The sequence below is a fragment of the Macaca fascicularis genome, chromosome 4 (genome assembly GCF_037993035.2).
Source record: "Macaca fascicularis isolate 582-1 chromosome 4, T2T-MFA8v1.1".
NCBI lineage: Eukaryota > Metazoa > Chordata > Mammalia > Primates > Cercopithecidae > Macaca > Macaca fascicularis.
In genome coordinates, this window is record NC_088378.1 from 145,944,105 (window position 1) to 145,965,153 (window position 21,049).

The following is a 21,049-nucleotide window of genomic DNA, read 5'->3' on the forward strand; positions in this document are numbered from 1 at the left end:
TTCTCCTGCCTCAGTCTCCCAAGTAGCTGGGATTACAGGTGGCCACCACTACACCAGGCTAATTTTTGTATTGTTAGTAGAGACCGGGTTTCACCATGTTGGCCAGGTTGGTCTGGAACTCCTGACCTCAGGCGATCCACCTGCCTCGGCCTCCCAAAGTGCTGGTATTACAGGCGTGAGCCATCACACCCGGTCGAATAATACTCTTTATTTGAGTTTTTTTTTAGTTGTCTTTCCAGAGATCTCTTTCAGCCAACTTTTTTCTCAGTGCCAGTAAAAGACAGGAGATTAAGAGAATGCAATTTCAGAAGAGAACATTTTGTTTAAGGGGGAGACGTCTTTTTCAAAAAATTTATTTATTTGATTAGAGACGAGGGTCTCATTCTGTTGTCCAAGCTGGCCTTCAGTTCCCGGCCTTAAGCGATCCTTCCGCCTCAGCCTCCTGAGTAGCTGGGTATCAGGGTCACACCACCACGCCCAGGTTGGTATTGTCTTTCTATGAAGCCACCACAGAACAGAACAAAACAATGCGACGAAACCTACAATTTATTAAAAACGAAAACAAAAATAAAAATCTTGAAAGTAGAAGGGAATTACCTCGGTTGGTTAAAGCCCAGCGATATAAGACTGTGAGTCTCACCCCTGGTAGACGCTCAATTTTTCGCCTTCTACTGTGGAAGTTCTCTGTTGGTGTTAGTTGCGAAAAGTGGACGATAAAAGAAAACGCACGAATACAGTGCTGCTTACAGTCTGCTCGGCATCACCCAGTTAAAAATTAATGGGCCTCATCAAAGAATCGACCTAGAATCACCGGAGGTAAGTCCCAGAAAACTGGGTATAATACTCCTTCTCAGGGATTCTCCAGCATGCTAAAGTTTGAGTAGCATTTTACCGAGCTCCGAATCCTTTGGACCGTCCCCCACACCCACCGCTTTTTTGGCTCACAGCCAAGAGAAAGTGGATCCAATGAGGTCTAGGCGCGTGGAGAGTTCGTTGAGTTCCCAGCACCCATCACATCGCACATTGTCCATCGTCGATACACTTCGGTAAGATAAATATTGAGAATACCACAAATTAAGGTGTCTTTTGCTTGTGCGTGTTCTCTTTCCTGCGACACCTTGATTTCCTTTGCAAGTTCCTCCACAATGCCCCAGGCGTCGGGGATCAAATTCAGAAACATCTGGAAAGGACAACCATCTGTTTTATCAGACACCGCCCCAAGAATGTCTCTTCCTTACACCCTCTCCCTCTTGTTGCATGTTTAACGTTTGTCTGTGATCCTTTTCAAATCTGGTTTCTTAGTGTCAGTCTGTAGCAGGGAGGCTCTTACGCTCTTCTTGGTGCGATCATGGGGCGGGACGGGGAGATCGAGGTTGAATCGCGTTCGCAGGCATGGGACAGGGCATTACCAAGATCGCCGAACTGAGGGCCTAAGGGAGACACTGATATCTATTCTTCACAGCCGCGCCTTTCTTGATGCAATATTTCTCCAGGCGATGTCCCTTCTTTTTCGTCCAGGACCTATGCTCAGGGACAAAGTTGTGCAGGAAAGGGTCTGAAGAGTGGAAATCTGCCCAAGGCGGGGGAAAATCAATGAAGAAATTGTCTGGGTAAGCATAGGCACAGAATAAGCAAACAAACAAACAAAAAGATGCTTGGTTTAAAATAGTAAAAAAAGTGGTCGGGCGCGGCGGCTCACGCCTGTAATCTCAGCACTTTGGGAGGCCGAGGCGGACGAATCACCTGAGGTCAGGAGTTCGAGACCAGTGTGGCCAAATGGCGAAACCTCATCTCTACTAAATATATCCCCCAAACCAAAAAAAAAAAAAAAAAAAAAAAAAAAAAAAAAAAAAAAAAGCCGGGCGTGGTGGCATGCTCCTGTAATCCCAGCTACCCAGGAGGCTGAGGCAGGAGAATCGCTGGAACTCGGGAGGCAGAGGCTTCAGTGAGTCGACATCGCGCTACTGCACTCCAGCCTGGGCAACAGGGCAACACTCCGTCTCAAACAAAACAAAACAAAACACAAAACAAAACAAAACAACAAAAACCAAAACAAAAGTAAAAAAAAAAAAAAAGAAAGAAAAATGTCGGTCGGTCGCGGTAGTTTACGCCTGTAATCCCGGCACTTTGGGAGGCTGAGGCGGGCGGATCACTTCAGTTCAGGAGTTCGAGACTCACCTGGCCAACATGGCGAAACCCCGTCTCTACTAAAAATTCTTTTTCCTTCCTTCCTTCCTTCCTTCCTTCCTTCCTTCCTTCCTTCCTTCCTTCCTTCCTTCCTTCCTTCCTTCCTTTTTTTGCGTTTTGTTTTGGCGGGTTTCGCTCTTGGGGGTCGAGCTGGAGTGCAGGGGTGCGATCTCGGCTCCCTGCAACCTCCGCCTCCCAGGTTCAAGCGATTCTCCCGCCTCAGCCTCCCGAGTAGCTGGAATTACCGGCGCCCACTACCAAGCTCGGCTAATTTTTGTATTTTTAATAGAGACGGAGTTTCACCATGTTGGCCAGGTCGGTCTCAAACTCCTGACCTCAAGTGATCCGCCCGCCTCGGCCTCCCAGAGTGCTGGGATTATAGGCGTGAGCCACCGCGCCCCTCCTAAAAACACAAAAATTAGCCAGGGCTGGCGGCGGGCACCTGTAGTCCCAGCTATTCCGGAGGCTGAGACATAAGAATGACCTAAACCTGGAGGCGGACGTTGCAGTGAGCCGAGATGGCGCCACTGCACTCCAGCCTGGGCGACAAAGGGAGATCCAGACTCAAAAGAAAAGAAGAAAAGTCGGTCGGTCAATCCTTTTTTTTAATTTGGATTTTAAAAATTAAGATATAATTAACATAACATAAAATCCAACTTTTGAAAGTGTACAATTCACTATTTAGTGTATTCACAGACGTGTGCAACTATCACCATTATCTAATTTCAAACCATTCTCATCACCCCAAACAAACTTTATACTCATTCCCCTTTCTCCAGCCCCTGGCAAATATTCACACTTTCTCTCTTTACATATTTGTCTATTCTGGAGATTTCCTATAAATGGAATCATACAATATGTAGCTTTTCGTGTTTGGCTTCTTTTCCTTAGCATAATATGTTCAAGGTTCATTCACTTTGTAGCACGTATTGTAACTTTATTTTTTTTAATTTTATTTATTTTGAGACAGTGTCTTGCTCTACAGCCCAGGCTGGAGTGCAGTGGCCCCATCTCGGCTAACTACAACCTCCGCCTGCCGGGTTCGAGCGATTCTCCTGCCTCAACCTTACGAGTAGCTGGGATTGCAGATGGCTACTTTTAGTATTTTTAGTAGAGCCATGTTTAGTACAGCCGTGTTGGCCAGTCTGGTCTCGAACTCCTGACCTCAGGTGATCCGCCTGCCTCGGCCTCTCAAAGTGCTAGGATTACAGACGTGAGCCACCACGCCTGATCTAGAACTTTATTTCTTTTTGTCGTCGAATGTTTGAATTTTTTGAGTTGTCTTTCCAGGGATCTCTTTGAGCTAACCCATTTCTCAGTATCAGTTGGAGGAAAAAAAGGGAGAGATTTTAAAAAATGCAATTTCCAGGCCGGAGGCGGTGGGTCAAGCCTGTAGACCCAGCGCTTTGAGAGGCCAAGGCGGGCGAATTGCCTGAGCGCGGGAGTTTGCGACCAGCCTGGGCAACACGGTGAAACCCCCGTCTCTACTAAAATACAAAAAATTAGCTGAGCCTGGTGGCGTCCGCCTGTAGTACCAGCTATTTGGGAGGCTGAGGCAGGATAATTGCTTGAACCCGGGAGGCAGAGATTGCAGAGTGCCGAGATGCAGCCACTGCGCTCCAGCCTGGGCGACAGAGCGATACTCCATCTCAAAAAAAAAAAAAAAAAGCCAAAATTAGCGCTCGAGCCAGCCAGGAGTCGAACCTGGAATCTTCTGATCCGTAGTCAGACGCGTTATCCATTGCGCCACTGGCCCGCGGTTGCGTCTGCGATTACTGGCCCATCAGTCTGCATCTGTCGATTATCGTTGATGTGTCGGCTGCTCTTGCTCCGTCCCCTTCCCCTTCCCCTTCCCCTTCCCCTTCCCCTTCCCCTTCCCCTTCCTCTTCCTCTTCTTCTTCTTCTTCTTCTTCTTCTTTTTTTTTTTTTTTAATAAGACGGAGACTCGTTCTCTCGCCCAGGCTGGGGAGCAGTGCCGCGATCTTGGCTCACTGCAACCCCCGCCTCCCGGGTTCAAGCGGTTCTCCTGCCTCAGTCTGTTGAGTAGTTGGGATTACAGGCGCGCGCGACCACTCCCGGTTAATTTTTGTATTTTTAGTAGAGATGGGGTTTCACCATATTGGCCAGGCTGGTCTCCAGCTCCAGACCTCGGGTGATCCGCCCGCCTCGGCCTCCCAAAGTGAGGGAATCACAAGCGTGAGCCACCTCCCCCTTGTGTCTATTGTACTTGTGAAAGCTTCATTAATTTATGCGGTCAGTTCATCTGCTCATTCATTAAATAATTTCATTTTTTAAAAACATACTTGTGTTGGATACCGATGCTTCGTGTGGAACAGTAGTCAGAGATGCAAATACTTTTAAATTTTGAGATAATGAAAAAGAAAATGGAATACTTTACTGAGTTATACATCGTATGTTTTCCATTTCATTCTCCAAAGAACCGTAACAAAAGAAACACAACCAAAGAATCGTTACAGAGGAAATAATTTCATACTTTATGCAACAGAAAAGACATTAAGAAACATCTCCCAGGCCGAGTGCCGTGGCTTACACCTGTAATCCCAACACTTTGGGAGGCAGAGGCAGGTTGATCACTTGAGGTCAGGAGTTCGACACCAGCCTGGCCAACATGGTGAAACCCTGTCTCTACTAAAAACACAAAAAATTAACCTGGCGTGGTGGCGCGCGCCTGTGATCCCAGCTCCTCGAGAGGCTGAGGCAGGAGAATCGCTTGAACCGGGGAGGCGGAGATTGCAGTGAGCCGAGATCGTGCCACTGCACTCCAGCCTAAGTGACAGAAGGAGACTCCGTCTCTAAAGAAAAAAAAAAAAAAAAAACCGAAAAGAAAAGAAAAGAAAGAAGCAGGCACATCAATTAAAAAAATGCGAACGACAGTAACTCTATTACGTACATGATGTTCCAAAGCAGAAAATTTCTTTATAAATATAACTATCTGAAGGGAGTGAAACTTGTTTAAATTGACCACAAAGAAAATCGCACTTTGCCAGAATCCGCAGTCTTGTTCAATGTGTGCCTGGTTGTATTGCAAATCAACTATTTTCTTAGGGATCCTAATGAAGAATAGATAATCAACAGGCATCTGTCGACGGGCCAGTGGCGCAATGGACAACGCGTCTGACTACGGATCAGAAGATTCTAGGTTCGACTCCTGGCTGGCTCGGAAACTGCTTTTCTTCCCCCTGCCAGACGAAGTTTAGGTCTGTCTCCCAGGCTGTGTAGTGCAATGGCGCAATTTCGGCTCACTGCAACTTCCGCCTCCAGGGTTCAAGCAATTCTCTTGCCTCAGCCTCCCGAGTAGCTGGGATTACCGGCGCCTTCCACCACGCTCGGATAATTTTTGTATTTTAAGTAGAGACGGGGTTTCACCATTTTGGCCAGGCTGGTCTCGAATTCCTGGCCTCAGGTGATCTGCCTGCCTCGGCTTCCCAAGTGCTGGGATTACAGGCGTGAGCCACCGCGCCCGGCCTTTGGTTTTTTTTTTTTTTTGGAAATGGAGTTTCGCTCTTGATGACCAGGCTGGAGTGCAATGGGGTGATCTCGGCTCACCACAACCTCCATCTCCCGGGTCTCCGTTTTCTAATTAAAGACAGAAACAGGGCCGGGCGTGGTGGCTCACGCCTGTAATCCCAGCACTTGGGGAGGTCGAGGCAAGTGTATCACGAGGTTAGGAGATCGAGACCATCCTGGCTAACACGGTAAAACCCCGTCTCTACTAAAAAATACAAAAAATTAGCCCAGCGTGGTGGCGGGCGCCTGTAGTCCCAGATACTTGGGAGACTGAGGCAGGAGAATGGCGTGAACCCGGGAGACTGAGTTTGCAGTGAGCCGAGATCACGCCACTGCACTCCAGCCTGGGCAACAGAGCAAGACTCCGTCTCAAAAAAAGACGGAAACAGGTTCTTAAAGTCCTTTGGAAGAAAATTGATTTGATTTGGCTCTTCACCTTGCACCGTACTGCTGCACAGCACAATCCTAAACTTTAAGTTTGGTTTAACGTTAAGCATCAAACTGAAATTTGAGAGACCTTAAGTCTCTTCGGAAATTGCTTTTTTTTTTTTTTTTTCTTGAGACACACTCTGGCACTGTCTCCCAGGCTGGAGTGCAGTGGCGCCATCTCAGCTCACTGCAACCTCCACCTCCCAGGTTCAAGTGATTCTTCCACCTCAGCCTCCCCAGTAGCTGGGATTACAGGCGCGGGCCACCATTCCCGGCTAATTTTTGTATTTTTAGCAGAAACGGGGTTTCACTATGTTGGCCAGGCAGGTTTCGAACTTCTGGCCTCAGGTGATCCACCTGCCTCGGCCTCCCAAAGTGCTGGGATAATAAGCGTGAGCCAGCGCCCCATTGTGTCTATTGCACTTGTGAAAGTTTCATTAATTTATGCAGTCGGTTCATCTGTTCATTCATTAAATAATTTCATTTTTTAAAAACATACTTGTGTTGGATACTGATGTTTCGTGTGGAACAGTAGTCAGAGACCCAAATACTTTTAAATTTTGAGATAATGAAAAAGAAAATGGAATAAAATACATTCTTGGGGTATACATCATATGTTTTCCATCTCATTCTCCAAAGAATCATAACAAAAGAACCATAACCACAAAACCATTACGGAGGAAATAATTTCAGACTCTATGCAACAGAAAAAATTTTAAGAAACATCTCCCAGGCTGGGCGAGGTGGCTCACGCCTGTAATCCCAGCACTCTGGAAGGCCGAGGTGGGCGGATCACCTGAGGTCAGGAGTTCGACATCAGCCTGGCCAACATGGTGAAGCCACGTCTCTACTAAAATCACAAAAAAAAAAAAAAAATTAGCCGGGCGTAGTGGCACATGCCTGTAATCCAGCTCGGGAGGCTGACCCAGGAGAATCGCTTGAACCCGGGAGGCGGAGTTTGCAGTGAGCCTAGATAGCGCCATTGCTCTCCAGCCTGGGCAACAAGAGTGATACTCCGTCTCAAAAAAAAAAAAAAAAAAAAAAAAAGAAAGAAAAGAAAAAAGAAAGAAAAGAAACATCCCCCTTCCCCAAATTAGGTAAAATTGATATATCAATTCAATAAAGGTAAACATTTTGACTGGGCACAGTGGCTCACGCCTGTAATCCCAGCATTTTGGGAGGCCTAGGCGGGAGGATCGCTTAAGCCCAGGATTTCGAGAACAGCCTGGGCAACACAGCGAGACACGGTGCTGCCCCCCCGCCCTGCCCGTCTCAAAAGAAAAAAAAAAAAGAGGTAAACATTTTAAGAACAAAATTCATTAACAACCTAGAAACTTGGAGTTAATATAATTACGAAGTTAAATTATAAGTCATCATTAAATGGCTAAATATTATTTAAGGACTCAATGTAGGCGAAATAGGCACGTGAAAATGCAAAAGTATTTATAAACGGGGGTGGGTGGTCCTCTCCTCTGAAAGTGAGAAGCTCGGCAGTTTTGGGCCCCACTGCAGCCACAGTGCACGGCGCCTTTATGCCGACTCCCTCCTTGTAGCCTTGGCCAAGTTGTGTATCCTCCTTTTGTCTCAATTTCCTCATTTCTACTCACTGCTTTTTTTGTTTGTTTTGTTTTGTTTTTTTGGACAGGAAGTAGGATTTATGGTGAGTATGAAGAGGAGGCAGCACAGTGGAAGCCCTCATGAGTGCAAGGCGCACCCTTGTCCAGAGGGCCAAGATCCGGATGTAATTGACCCCACAACCATCTGGGATGAGCCGCTTCTCAGCCACCATGTCTTCAAATTCATTCGCATTGAACTTGGTGAAACCCCCCCTTCTTTGAAATGTGGACCTTCTGGCGGCCAGGGAACTTGAACTTGGCCCTGCTTAGGGCCTCAATCACATGCTCCTTGTTCTGCAGCTTGGTGCGGATGGACATGATAACTTGGCCAATGCGAATCCTGGCCACAGTGCCCTGCGGCCTTTCCAAAGGCACCTCCCATATCTGTTTGGAGCCTGTCAGTCCCAGCACAGGACAACATCTTGTTGATGCAGATGACGTGGAAGGGGTGCAGCCGCCCTCGGATATGAAAGTCATTTTTGCCACAACTTTTTGCTATGTACTTACTGACACAAATTTGGGCAGCCACTAGGGCTTCAGAGGAGAGCTGCTCATATTCATCTGACACCATGTGGCCACAGAGCGGAAACTCATCCCACTTTTGCTTGCTTCCGCCCCAGATCAAAGATGCGAATCTTGGCCTCAGGGGCACCTCAGCAAAAGCAAGACTTTGGGGAAGGCTTGTTTTTACAATACCGGTAACAACCGGCGAGACGGCGGCCCATGGCGACACCAGAAAGACTGAGAGTCACAGCGATTTGTGATTCAGGAAGAAAAAAAAAGAAACAACAGAAGCGCTGTGAGCAGGATTTGAACCTGCGTGGGGAAACCCCATTGGATTTCGAGTCCAACACCTTAACCACTCGGCCATCACAGCCCTCTAAGGGCCTATTTATGCGTCAAAAACACAAATGCATAGGGCCCTGAGCGCTGTAATTTTCACTGCTAGCCTGTCTTGTTTATTTGTATGTGGGGCTGTGGGGCTGCAACTGTTTACTTTCAAGTGATGTCTGCATATTGTACAGAACATCTATATGCCATTCTTGAGTTTTTTCTTCTTCAGTCAACTGGTCATTTAGAACTCTTATGAGGCCACACACACACACACACACACACAAAGAAAAGGCAATGTAGCAAGGGTAGATGCCATGACCATCTGTGCCACTTCCTCATGCAACCTGTTTGTGCCTTTAGGACCTGCTCAAGCTTTATCTAATACATCCCATTTCCATTTGATAATGAAATGCTGCTGTGCATGTCTAAATTTATGTCTTGGTAACACACACTATCCAGTTCAAGATCTGCATCTGATCTGAGGCCATATGGTAATGTGGTGGCATGTGGCCAAACATTCAAACTGTACTAAGAACTTGGTAGCAAACTAAAAGCTATTTGTCGAAAGAAGAGTAGTTACCCACAGAGGATGGCATAACTTTGCTCTGAAATTCTGAAGTTCTGTGCTGTGATTCACCTGTAGAAATTTGCCAAAGCCTCCAGATAACATCCCTCTTCTTCGACACTAAGCAAGATCAACTCTTCTGGTTCTTATGGTCCCAGTGGCAGAGTCGCATGAGCTGCAACGTGGTCCTGTAGCAGAACGTTCTAGGGCCCCCACTCAAAACTGGGATAACTCAAAACTGGGATATTTTCAGGTTACTTGATAAATCGTTTGGTGTAGTGTGTCCAAATGTTGCCTCCCAAATCCAAAGAGTTCTACTCAGTATTGTACCACTTTCTTTTTTTTTATTTTTTAATTTTTTTTTTTTTTTTTTTTGAGACAGAGTCTCGCTCTGTCGCCCAGGCTGGAGTGCAGTGGCCAGATCTCAGCTCACTGCAAGCTCCGCCCCCCGGGTTCACGCCATTCTCCTGCCTCAGCCTCCTGAGTAGCTGGGACTACAGGCGCCCACCACCTCGCCCGGCTAGTTTTTTGTATTTTTTTTTAGTAGAGACGGGGTTTCACCGTGTTAGCCAGGATGGTCTCGATCTCCTGACCTCGTGATCCACCCGTCTCGGCCTCCCAAAGTGCTGGGATTACAGGCTTGAGCCACCGCGCCCGGCCTATTTTTTAATTTTAATTTTAATTTTAATTTTTTTTTGAGACGGAGTCTCGCTCTGTCGCCCAGGCTCACTACAAGCTTCGCCTCCCGGGTTCATGCCATTCTCCTGCCTCAGCCTCCCGAGTAGCTGGGACTACAGGCGCTCGCCACCATGCCCAGCTAATTTTTTTGTATTTTTTTTTAGTAGAGACAGGGTTTCACTGTGTTAGCTAGGATGGTCTCTATCTCCTGACCTCGTGATCCGCCCGCCTTGGCCTCCCAAAGTGTTGGGATTGCAGGCGTGAGCCACCGCGCCCGCACCGCGCCCGGCCACCACTTTCTTTCTTTTCTTTTTTTTTTTCTGAGACGGAGTCTCGCTCTGTCTCCCGGGCTGGAGTGCCGTGGCGCAATCTCGGCTCACTGCAAGCTCTGCCTCCCGGGTTCACGCCCTTCTCCTGCCTCAGCCTCCGGAGTAGCTGGGACTACAGGCGCCCGCCACCGCGCCGGGCTAATTTTTGTATTTTTGGTAGAGACGGGGTTTCACCGTGTTGACCAGGATGGTCTCGATCTTCTGACCTCATGATCCTCCCACCTCGGCCTCCCAAAGTGCTGGGATTACAGGCGTGAGCCACAGCGCCCGGCCCACTTTCTTAATAAGGAAAGGTATCAGATGCACCAACTCATAATGCTTCAGACAACGGGACCCCTAGAAATTTCACTGAGGTAGTAAGGCTCTGATTTTTTGTGAGGTTTATTTCCCACCGTCTGGCATACAAATGTCTTACCAATGTTATAGAGTAGTTGCTACCTTCTTGTCACTAAAAATAAAATTAATGTAAGAGACCAGTATGGTGTTCTACAGAACGGTAAGGTGATAAAGGTCCCTGTGGACTAGTTGGTGACATGGGGTTAGACACTCCATATACCCCCAAGATAGTGAGACAGTCAGGTGGGAGGGGGTTCCTGGATTCCAACCAGCCTGCCCACTGAGGTGGAGCCTCAGAAAGTTCATGACGTTTACAGCTGGGAGGAGCCTGACCCCTCCTCTTCCTATGTGGAACCTGGGATTCCAGCTGCTGGGCGGGAAGTGGAAACGCTCTAGTGGAGGGACTCTGGCCTTGCGAGAGTCCCTGTTTCCCCGCTTTTCCCTTTTCACCCAATAAAACCCTGTCTTACTCACTAATTTTCATGGCCGTGGAAGAAAGAACCCCACCTTTAGCTGAACTAAGGAAAAGTCCTGCAACAGTAGGGCAGATAAGGTGTACTGCTGGCCTTGCCAGCTAAAAGACCACTGCTTCTGATGGTCTTAATGTTTAAGTATAAAGAAAAAAGATCTAACCATATCAATAACAGCATAGCAGGTACCAGGAGATGTGTTAATATTTCTACTAATGAAACTAAGGGAGGAGACCACTACTACTCCTGCTGCCCTCCTCCCCCCACCTTGCCTAGTTCAAAGACAGGAGAAAAGAGAGAAAGAAACAAAAGTAAGATAAATAGCCAGACAACCTTGGCACTACCACCCGGCCCTAGGAGTTAAACGAAGTAATAATAATAATATCAACCCCTGGCCTAAACTACTTGTGTATCTGTAAATTCCAGACACTGTATGAAAAAAGCATTGTAAAACTTTTTGTTCTGTTAGCTGATGCATGTAGCCCCCAGTCATGTTTCCCATGCTTGCTTGATTTATCATGACCCTTTCACGTGGACCCCTTAAAGTTGTAAGCCTTTAAAAAGGCCGAGTATTTCTTTCTCGGGGAGCTCGGCTCTTAAGACGCGAGTCTGCCGACGCTCCCGGCCGAATAAAAAACCTCTTCCTTCTTTAATCCAGTGTCTGAGGAGTTTTGTCTGCAGCTCATCCTGCTACAAAACCACATCTGGAATAGCAGATTCAATTGGAATATTTACCTGGCCAAATTTTCAATAACTCACTGTCATTCTCCATAATCCTTTTGTCTTCTGCAGTTGAATAATGAGTGGAATAGAGATATGGTAAAAATCACCACTCCTGCATATTTCAAGTCCTTGATGGTGCCATCCTTTCGGCAGTCCCTCCAGGAGTACAATATTGCTTTTGGTTTATAATTGTCATAGGTAGAGGAATTTCCAGTGGCTTCCACTTGGCCATTTATATCATAATAGCCTGCAATCTATCACTCATGGAAACAATATAAATATTCTGTCTGGATTTGGGAAAATAACTACAGAGTAGGTTCAGGGATCTGCTGTTCCTATGGTGAAATGGGCCAGAGGCAAAATTTCATTGATTGTCTGACCTCTCTGAGTCCCTAATTTGCCAGGTGGACAATAGTGATGCTTAGTATCTCCAGGAATTAATGTCTGTTCAGGATCTTTGTTTAGTAATTCCTGATATGTCTGCCTATTTCCCCTTTCCCAATGCACAGTCACTCTGGTAAATGGACGCAGGACCCTTTAGAGAAGGGAGGAAGAATAACAGTATAAATTTGTACTAAGCTACGAGTATACTTTCTCAAGGGAAGCTGGCCTTCTCCTCAGTCAAAGCTGGCTCATATCTGGGAATTGGTTGGGAGGCCATGATTCTCTGTTTTGCTGATTCAGGTCAGACTTCTATCTACTAGACTTTTCTGCTTATATAGATCAAGTAAGATATTAAGAAGTTGCACATTTATTTTAATTCTAGGGACATTATATAGTATCCTCATCAATGTCAAAGATCTCTGAGTCAGACTATTCTGATTACTGCTTTTATTTGTTATAGTAAACACACCTGTATTTGTAAACTTGAGCTGCCATAAGATACCACAGACTGGGTGGATTGAACAAAAATTATTTTCTCACAGTTCTGAGGCTAGAAGTCCAAGATGACTTAAAATATTTTGCCTTAATATAATGTGTCCAATACAATTTTGCTAGAAAGAGCATGAGATTCAAAAGTTAGATGAACTATAATCTTGTTTTGATTCTTGTCTGCAATGGGTATATCTTTGGGCAATAAGACAATAGAAAAAATATATCATCATGATCTTATAAGGAAGACATTACTAGATTCTGATTTCCTTGGGGGCAAAGACTGTATCTCTTTGCATTTGCATTCTGTGGCAGAGTTGGTGGTGTTCTCTACATGTTTCATCTACTTCCCAATATTTCCCAGAAGCCATGACTACTTCTAGTTAATTGACTGCAAACAAAATGCTGACAGCAGCTGTGGCAGAAAGTGCTGATGGCCTCCAATCATCTCCTGGTCTCAGGTCGTTCATGGTTTTCCCAAAAGTCACCAAGATATGACTATCCGGGTGGGTTGTGCAGATAAAGTAACGTGCATAGACAGCATAGGGAGGTCTTGAAATAAAATTCTCTAGCATTCTGTTCTAGCTTTCCATGTTTGAAATTTGTGCAGGAATTGGAGTCCTGGGGAAGCTTGGTTATGAATTGCTTTTGTTTTCGAAAACAGTAAAAGGGGAGAACTGCACCACAACGATCATTTTCTAGACACACATACAAGGAACAGGCCAGGCCCTGCAGGGCTTTGCAGGGTAGGACCCTCGTAGAGGCTGCTTCCGTAGTGTAGTGGTTATCACGTTCGCCTCACACGCGAAAGGTCCCCGGTTCGAAACCAGGCGGAAACATTCTTCCCTCGTTTGGTATCAAAGATTTTTCTACTCCAAAAAACATGTATGTACACTTTGAAAACAGGAGGTGTCCGTGAGAAGCCCTTGTGGCCGAATGGTTTCGCCTCTGTAAAACAACTTTCCCTCTCTCTCACTTCTGCGGGCCTTCCCCTTGGTCTAAAAGGGGTCATTGGAAGAGTGTCACAGAAAGGAGCGGGGTTGTTACTTACTTTTGGAACCTGGATTTCTAACAACAGCTCCGCCTTTAAGCGAAGTGGCGACTACCCGGGCAGTGACATTAGCCCTAGCCCGCCATCCGGCAATTTATCTCTTGCTAGATAAATATTTTCTTTTTCCTTTTTTTTTTTTTTTTTGAGACGGAGTCTCGCTCTGTCTCCCAGGCTGGAGTGCAGTGGCCGGATCTCAGCTCACTGCAAGCTCCGCCTCCCGGGTTTACGCCATTCTCCTGCCTCAGCCTCCCGAGTAGCTGGGACTACAGGCGCCCGCCACCTCGCCCGGCTAGGGGTTTTTTTTGTATTTTTTGGTAGAGACGGGATTTCACCGTGTTAGCCAGGATAGTCTCAATCTCCTGACCTTGTGATCCGCCCGTCTCGGCCTCCCAAAGTGCTGGGATTACAGGCTTAAGCCACCGCTCCCGGCCCTAGATATTTTCAACCAATATCTGCTTACCGCCTGCATGGTGAGAGGGGAAGGTTGCAGTGGGCGGGAGAGTGCTGGAGGATAATGCAAAGCACCTGTCCTTAAGAACTGACAAGGACCTCGGGCAGGTAACAAGAAGTCTGTTTAGCCGGAATCCCCCTTATCCCTGATGCTTCCTCTTAGCCCAGAACGCAGGTGGCAGCGGGCTGCGATCTGAGGCTCTTCGCTTAACGACACTTACTAAATCATGGTAAGAGAGACTTTATTCAGGACCATCATGGTAGGTAATAGGGTCCACAAAGGAGTCTTGCAGTAGAGAAGAGATTGGGCTCAACTCTGAATACTACATGGACAAGTGGGAATTTATAGCCAAGGATCAGGGTGGTGGGTGGTCAGTGGATGGAAAATTACTAAGAGGAAGCATCAGGGATAAGGGGATTCTGGCTAAACCGACCTAGCAGGATTCTTGCTGAAGACAGGCCAGGGCCATCAGACCTTACCTGGGGGATGGTGGAGGATGAGGAACCTGATCAGATATCGAGTGGGAGCAGATATCAAGGGTAGGGGATTCTTCCTAAACTGATTTATCAGGATTCTTGCTAAAACTGGTTTTACGAGGAATAGCACAGATGGGCCCAGAAGACAGTTCAGGAACCTGACTAAAGTTTGACCAAACAAATAATCTTTGTCAACCTCCACAACTGTGTGAACCTATCCCTTAAAATAAATATCTTTCTGTACATACACACCTCCTATTGGTTCTGTTTCTCTGGAGAATCCTGATTAATACAACTGTTATTATTTTTTAAAAGTAGCTCTTCAAGAGATAGTAAATATCACCCAATGCAATTTCAACAGCAGCATTCCAATCTAAGTGGTTTAAAAGGAGTTTCAGCCAGGCACCTTGGCTCACGCCTGTAATCCCAGCACGTTGGGAGGCCCAGATGGGTGGATCGCCTGAGGCCAGGAGTTCGAGACCAGCCTGACCAACATGGTGAAACCCTGTCTCTACTAAAAATACAAAAAATCAGCCGAGCGTCGTAGCGCGTGCCTGTAATCCTACCTACACAGGAACGCTGAGGCAGGCGAATCGCTTGAACCTGAGGGACAGAGGTTGCAATGAGCCGAGATCGAGCCACTACACTCTTTAGCCTAGGTGACAGAGCAAGATGCTGTCTCAAAAAGAAAAAAAAAAAGAGTTTTGAACCTGCAGTTTTTTGAGAAGAGGGTCCTATGAAGAAGACTATGACAAGTATCAGAGGAATAGAAAGAAAGTCAGGACAACTGATGTCACAGAAGCCAAAGGAGTGGTTTTGGAATAAACAATAGTAGAGGTCATTCAAGCAAATGGTCAGAAATGCAAACACTACATAGGAATTTGTGGCGAAAAGCTCTGGATCTATAGTTATGAATAAAACAGAGTTCCTGTTTTTGGAAGCTTTCTTGCAACCACCAAGTAAATAACTAAATAAGATAATTCAGATGATGGGGTTCAGAACGTGCTACCCCGAGATATGACATCTTGACATTTGACAAAACCACAGAAGCAAGTAGTTCACTCTCACCTTTCCCTAGCCCTTCTCCCCTAAAGCAGGTCATGAAATCTTCATTCCAAAGGTGTCCTTCCTATAACTGAAGGAAAGGAACATGTTTTTCTCTGAAGACACAGGGACACACAGAAGAACCTGAACAAGTAAGCCTTGCTAAGTTCCCCCAGTTTATTATCATTACATCATACCCTCTTTGTACGATTACACTTCTGCATAACTATCTTCTTTTTGTCAACCTATCATAAAACTACAAATGTTTCCCTGTTTCTTTGGGTCTTCATTTCTAGTCTCTCATATCACACAAAACTTATGTTAAATACACTTGTATGCTCTCCTCTTGTTTAATCTGTATTTTGTTATAGAGGCCTCCGCCATGAACTGGATCAGCCAGGTGTGGTGGCTCATGCCTGTAATCCTAGCACTTTGGGAGGCTGAGGCAGGCGGATTGCCTGAGTTCAGGAGTTCGAGAACAGCCTGGACAACACGGTGAAACTCTGTCTCTACAAAAATACAAAAAATTAGCTGGGCATGGTGGGAGTGGACAAGGAGTGTGACCTTTGAAGCACAGCACCCCAGGGAGATGTTTAAGCCTCCAGATGACTGCAGGCAGGCCTGGCTAATGTCAGGCTTCCAACAAGAGCTGGTGGAGCAGAGTGTTCTCTAACTCCCCCGGGGGAAAGAGAGACTCCCTTTCGCAGTCTGCTAAGTAATGGGTGCCTTCCCATTAGCTGGACAGTAGCCTGGGTACTTGGGAGGCTAAGGCAGGAGAATTGCTTGAACCTGGGAGGCGGAGTTTGCAGTGAGCCAATATTGTGCCACTACACTCCAACCTGGGCGATAGAGCAAGACTCCGTCTCCAAAAAAAAAAGAAAAAAAGAAAAAAAAGAAAAAAAAAGACTAGACTGGATTATGTCAGGTTCTCAGTAAACATCAGTGTAGTCAATGGATACTATTAAAGGTAACTTTCTGAAATGTATCTAAACACTTATGTGACATCCTGTCACTCTGCATGTGCCTAGCAGGTTCATCTAGAAGTCTAAGTAAAGCTTAGGAACGCAGCTGTAGGCAGTTGGCCATTTTACTTCTTGATGTTTTTGTGTCATCATGTTGACATTATTTGTGACTTTGCATAACTTAAATATAAGAACAATAACGGCTATTTTAATATCTCTTGGATCAATGAAGTGTGATTTAAAGTTTACCTAAAACAACATGCAAAGCATCTGGCATGAAGTGGACCCTCAAACCATTAGTTTTTTAAGTGAGAGTGGCGAGGCAGTTGCTATATATCTTAAAGGAAATAGTTTTTTTTTTTTTTTTTTTTTTTGAGACGGAGTCTTGCTCTGTCGCCCAGGCTGGAGTGCAGTGGCCGGATCTCAGCTCACTGCAAGCTCCGCCTCCCGTGTTCACACCATTCTCCTGCCTCAGCCTCCCGAGTAGCTGGGACTACAGGCGCCCACCACCTCGCCAGGCTAGTTTTTTGTATTTTTTTTAGTAGAGACGGGGTTTCACCGTGTTAGCCAGGATGGTCTCGATCTCCTGACCTCGTGATCCGCCCGTCTCGGCCCCCCAAAGTGCTGGGATTACAGGCTTGAGCCACCGCGCCCGGCCAGGAAATAGTTTCAATACATGACAAAAGGCATTTTGGCACAGAAATCTGGAAATATATTTAAAAATACACCCCACTGAATTTCATTCCTAGTTAAGTTGTAGAAAATTGCAAGAGTCTGTTTCTCTCAATTTAATAATAAAGCAAGAGCATAAGTTACAAAATAGTAGATTTTCTGAACCCACCAGGGAATTGGTACAAGGAAATCTAATCAAATTCCACCTAGAAAGAGGTCTTCATATGAGAAAAGAGGTTTCTAGCTGCCCTGGTTCCTGGCAGATGGGCAGACAAGCAGAGGAAGAGAAACCCTTGAATAGTAAATGAGGAAAAAGCCATCAAAACTCAAAAAGATGTTTAAGATTTGCCTGTGGGCCTACTTGACCCAAGCACAGAATTCCAAGTAGCCAAAAAACCATTGCCAGTTGTCTCTGCTAGAGGAGAGTATCCCAAAAGAAGGTGAAGGGGCAAGCTGGAAAGTAGAGAGGAATATCCACTGAGGCATCCCCAAGTGCAAAGTCTTTTGAAGTTGGGGAGCATGACCATAAAACTAACAGAAATCAATCTAGGGCACTTTGTATTTCTGCTGCCAAGTGCCAGGACTGGAGAGCTGAGAGAAACCCCTCCAAAGCTTTCTAAGTGGAGAGAGATCTTTGATGGGGACCAGCCTCATCACCACCCATAGGGTACTTGAAGTCTGGTGGCGAGGAAGGAATGAGAAGAGACAGGTTAAGAGTGTATAGCCGGGCGCGGTGGCTCACGCCTGTAATCCCAGCACTTTGGGAGGCCGAGGCGGGCGGATCATGAGGTCAGGAGATCGAGACCATCCTGGCTAACACGGGTGAAACCCCGTCTCTACTAAAAATGCAAAAAATTAGCTGGGCGAGGCGGTGGGCGCCTGTAGTCCCAGCTACTCGGGAGGCTGAGGCAGGAGAATGGCGTGAACCCGGGAGGCGGAGCTTGCAGTGAGCCGAGATCGCGCCATTGCACTCCAGCCTGGGCGACTAAGCGAGACTCTGTCTCAAAAAAAAAAAGAAAAAAGAGTGTATAAAGAGTGGGGGCCAGGGGGCCAATTGCAAAATGGTACCAAGCTCTCGTCTCCACACTATTTATTGAATACAATCACTTAGATCTAAGAAGCAGATGTTTAGGGTGAAATGGTGAAAGGGAGTCAGTGTGTTATAGGCATAATCTATACCAATCGTGATTTAAATGAATCTCCTTTGTGTTCAAACAGCATATCTTTAACTTATCGGAGAGTAGCTAGTGGGAGCAGGCTTAATTAGGAGCCTGCACGTCTGCCTACATTCCAATGCTTCAAAGGAGTGTCTTTCTCCTTCAACACAGTGTTTATGGGTAAGAGAGCATGTTGCGCTCAGAGCATGGGAACATAATGGTGATAGGAAGGCTTTCCTCTTCAGAGGTCTCTTGTGGCTTTCCACAACTTATTGTCCCATATTTTTATTGCCAGTTTATGCAGGCACCCCACAAGCCCTTTTCCCAACATGCCGCACTTTTTTTTTTAAACCGCCACCATTGTTGTTAAGGCTTGTTCATAGTGTCTGGTCTCTCTCCAGAGGCGTCTTCTGTATTTGTAGACTAAAAGTAAACAGTATAAACAGATACACATTAAAGCAAAATTTGCAATAGTTGATCCTCTAATGTTCTTAATCCATTTAAGAGGGTTTATGTTTGAAAGTCCATCAGTAGCTTCAGTGAGAATGTCAGTCCCAGGCAGGAGAGTTAAATGAGCCTGAGATGCTTTAAAAACCTGTTCTTTTAATTTGCCTAATTTGCCTGTGTGGCCCATATCTAATGTGGGCAGAAAGCCACCCAGGTGCTGAGAAAAGAGATTGAAGGCACAACCTGTTCCAATATAATAAAGAAAATAGTTAGGATAAGACAAGACAAAGTTATATTAGAAATAGAATACAGAGATGATTATATACAGATATTATCAATCATTAGTTTTTAGTATTAATCTTTGTATTATTATTATTACCAAAGAAAAACCAGGTCATACAGAGTTAGGAGCTGAAGGGACATTGTGAGAAGTGACTGGAAGACAAGAGTGTGAGCCCTCTATCACACGCGGATAAGGGCCACTTGGGGATTCCTTGGTCTAGTGGTAGTGCCAGTGCCTGGGAAGGCATCCATCACTTAGCAGACCAGGAAACGGAGTCTCTCTTTCCCTGGGGGAGTTAGAGAACACTCTGCTCCACCAGCTCTTGTTGGAGGCCTGACATTAGCCAGGCCTGCCTGCAGTCATCCGAGGCTTAAACATCTCCCTGGGGTGCTGTGCTTCAAAGGTCACACTCCTTGTCCACTTTTATGTTCTGCCTGTACACCTGGCTCCTCCTTTTAAGTTTTTAGAAGACAGCAGTAGCAGAATTAGTGAAAGTATTAAAGTCTTTCATCTCTCTGATAAGTGCAAAGAAGAAATGCTGGCATATGCTGTCCTCCCTCTCTGCTTTGGCTACCACAAAGGGAAAGGCCCCCTGTCACATGAACACATGACTTGCTTGACTTTATCAATCATTTGAGATGACTCACACTCCTTACCCTGCCCCCTTGCCTTGTATACAATAAATAGCAGTTCGTCCAGGCATTCGGGGCCACTAACGGACTCCATGCATTGGTGGTAGGTGGTTCCCTGGGCCCAAATGTCTTTTCTTCTATCTCTTTATCTTGTGTCTTCATTTTTCTAGTATCTCTTGTCTCCACACACAAAGACAAAACCCACAGACTCTGTAGAGCTGGACCCTACATCTGGCACCCAATGAGAATTTCTATCTCAGTGTGTTCAGGGCCACTACTGGACTCCACACATTGGTGGTAGTGGTCTCCTGGGCCCAGCTGTCTTTTCTTCTATCTCTTTGTCTCGTGTCTATTTTTCTATGATCTCTCATCTCCGCACACGAAGAAAACACCCACAGGCCCTGTAGGGCTGGATCTACAATCTAATGTTAAATTTTTATTTCTTTTTTTCTAGATGGCGTCTAACATTTTTTTAAATGATGTTTAGTAGTATTATATGAACAGGGAGTTATGTAGAAATTAGAAGCATTTTAATCACATTGTATTTGTAATCAATGCTCTAAGCTCATTGTATGATCTTCTATCTAAATAACAGTCTGTCTAAGATCATTTATGTGATTTGTTACTCGTTGGTCTATCCGGGTCTGAGAATTCCACAATTTTGAGGAATTTTTTTGTCAATTATTTACATATTTTGTAGTTTGAACAAAGGAGTGTAAAGCAATTTCAGCAGCCGCAGCAGTAGCTGTGACTGCAATAGGGCCCATAATTACTGCTATAAGGGTAAAAATAAATCTTTTTGTTTTGGTAAACACTCCTCTTAACATTCTTGTGACGATATGAATGGAAGGAGAGGCTTCCTAACATCTATTGACACAGATATGTATCCAAACTTCTTCTCTAGCCCTCATCAGCAACACAGATGTCTTCACACCAAATGTGGAATCAATACAGGTGAAATGCGACAGTTTTGACAAGTAATAGTTAGAGAATTAGGTTGAATATTAATATTTTCGATCATCAATGTAAAAGGAGGCTTGACACAACTCTGAATGGGCACCATTCGGTTGGAAGAAAACTGATACACAAATTGAAGTCTCTCACCTTCTCTATCAAGATAATATTTTTCTTTTTAAACCGGAATATGAGATTGGGCCATTATTAACTTTTATAATTTGGGATGTTTAGGGCCTATTATTGGATTAATCATTTTTGAATGTGGGCCGGCCATACTAAAATTGGTCCAAATTATGGGAAAATGAGCACGATTTTTAGTGTAAGTAGTGTCATTTCTTTGATAGTATAA

General features: G+C 45.5%; 4 non-coding genes and 1 pseudogene across 4 annotated transcripts; 2 read left to right on the top strand and 3 right to left on the bottom strand.

Moving 5' to 3' along the window:
- Positions 1–3,870: 3,870 nt before the first annotated feature.
- On the bottom strand, positions 3,871–3,943 carry TRNAR-ACG (transfer RNA arginine (anticodon ACG)). The gene has a single exon. It is a non-coding gene; the product is annotated as a tRNA-Arg (tRNA).
- Positions 3,944–5,295: 1,352 nt separating this feature from the next.
- Positions 5,296–5,368, top strand: TRNAR-ACG (transfer RNA arginine (anticodon ACG)). The gene has a single exon. It is a non-coding gene; the product is annotated as a tRNA-Arg (tRNA).
- Positions 5,369–7,843: 2,475 nt separating this feature from the next.
- On the bottom strand, positions 7,844–8,485 carry LOC107129590 (large ribosomal subunit protein uL16-like; annotated as a pseudogene).
- A 70-nt stretch (positions 8,486–8,555) lies between these two features.
- Positions 8,556–8,637, bottom strand: TRNAS-CGA (transfer RNA serine (anticodon CGA)). The gene has a single exon. It is a non-coding gene; the product is annotated as a tRNA-Ser (tRNA).
- Positions 8,638–13,334: 4,697 nt separating this feature from the next.
- On the top strand, positions 13,335–13,407 carry TRNAV-CAC (transfer RNA valine (anticodon CAC)). Its single transcript has one exon. It is a non-coding gene; the product is annotated as a tRNA-Val (tRNA).
- The last annotated feature ends 7,642 nt before the right edge of the window (positions 13,408–21,049 follow it).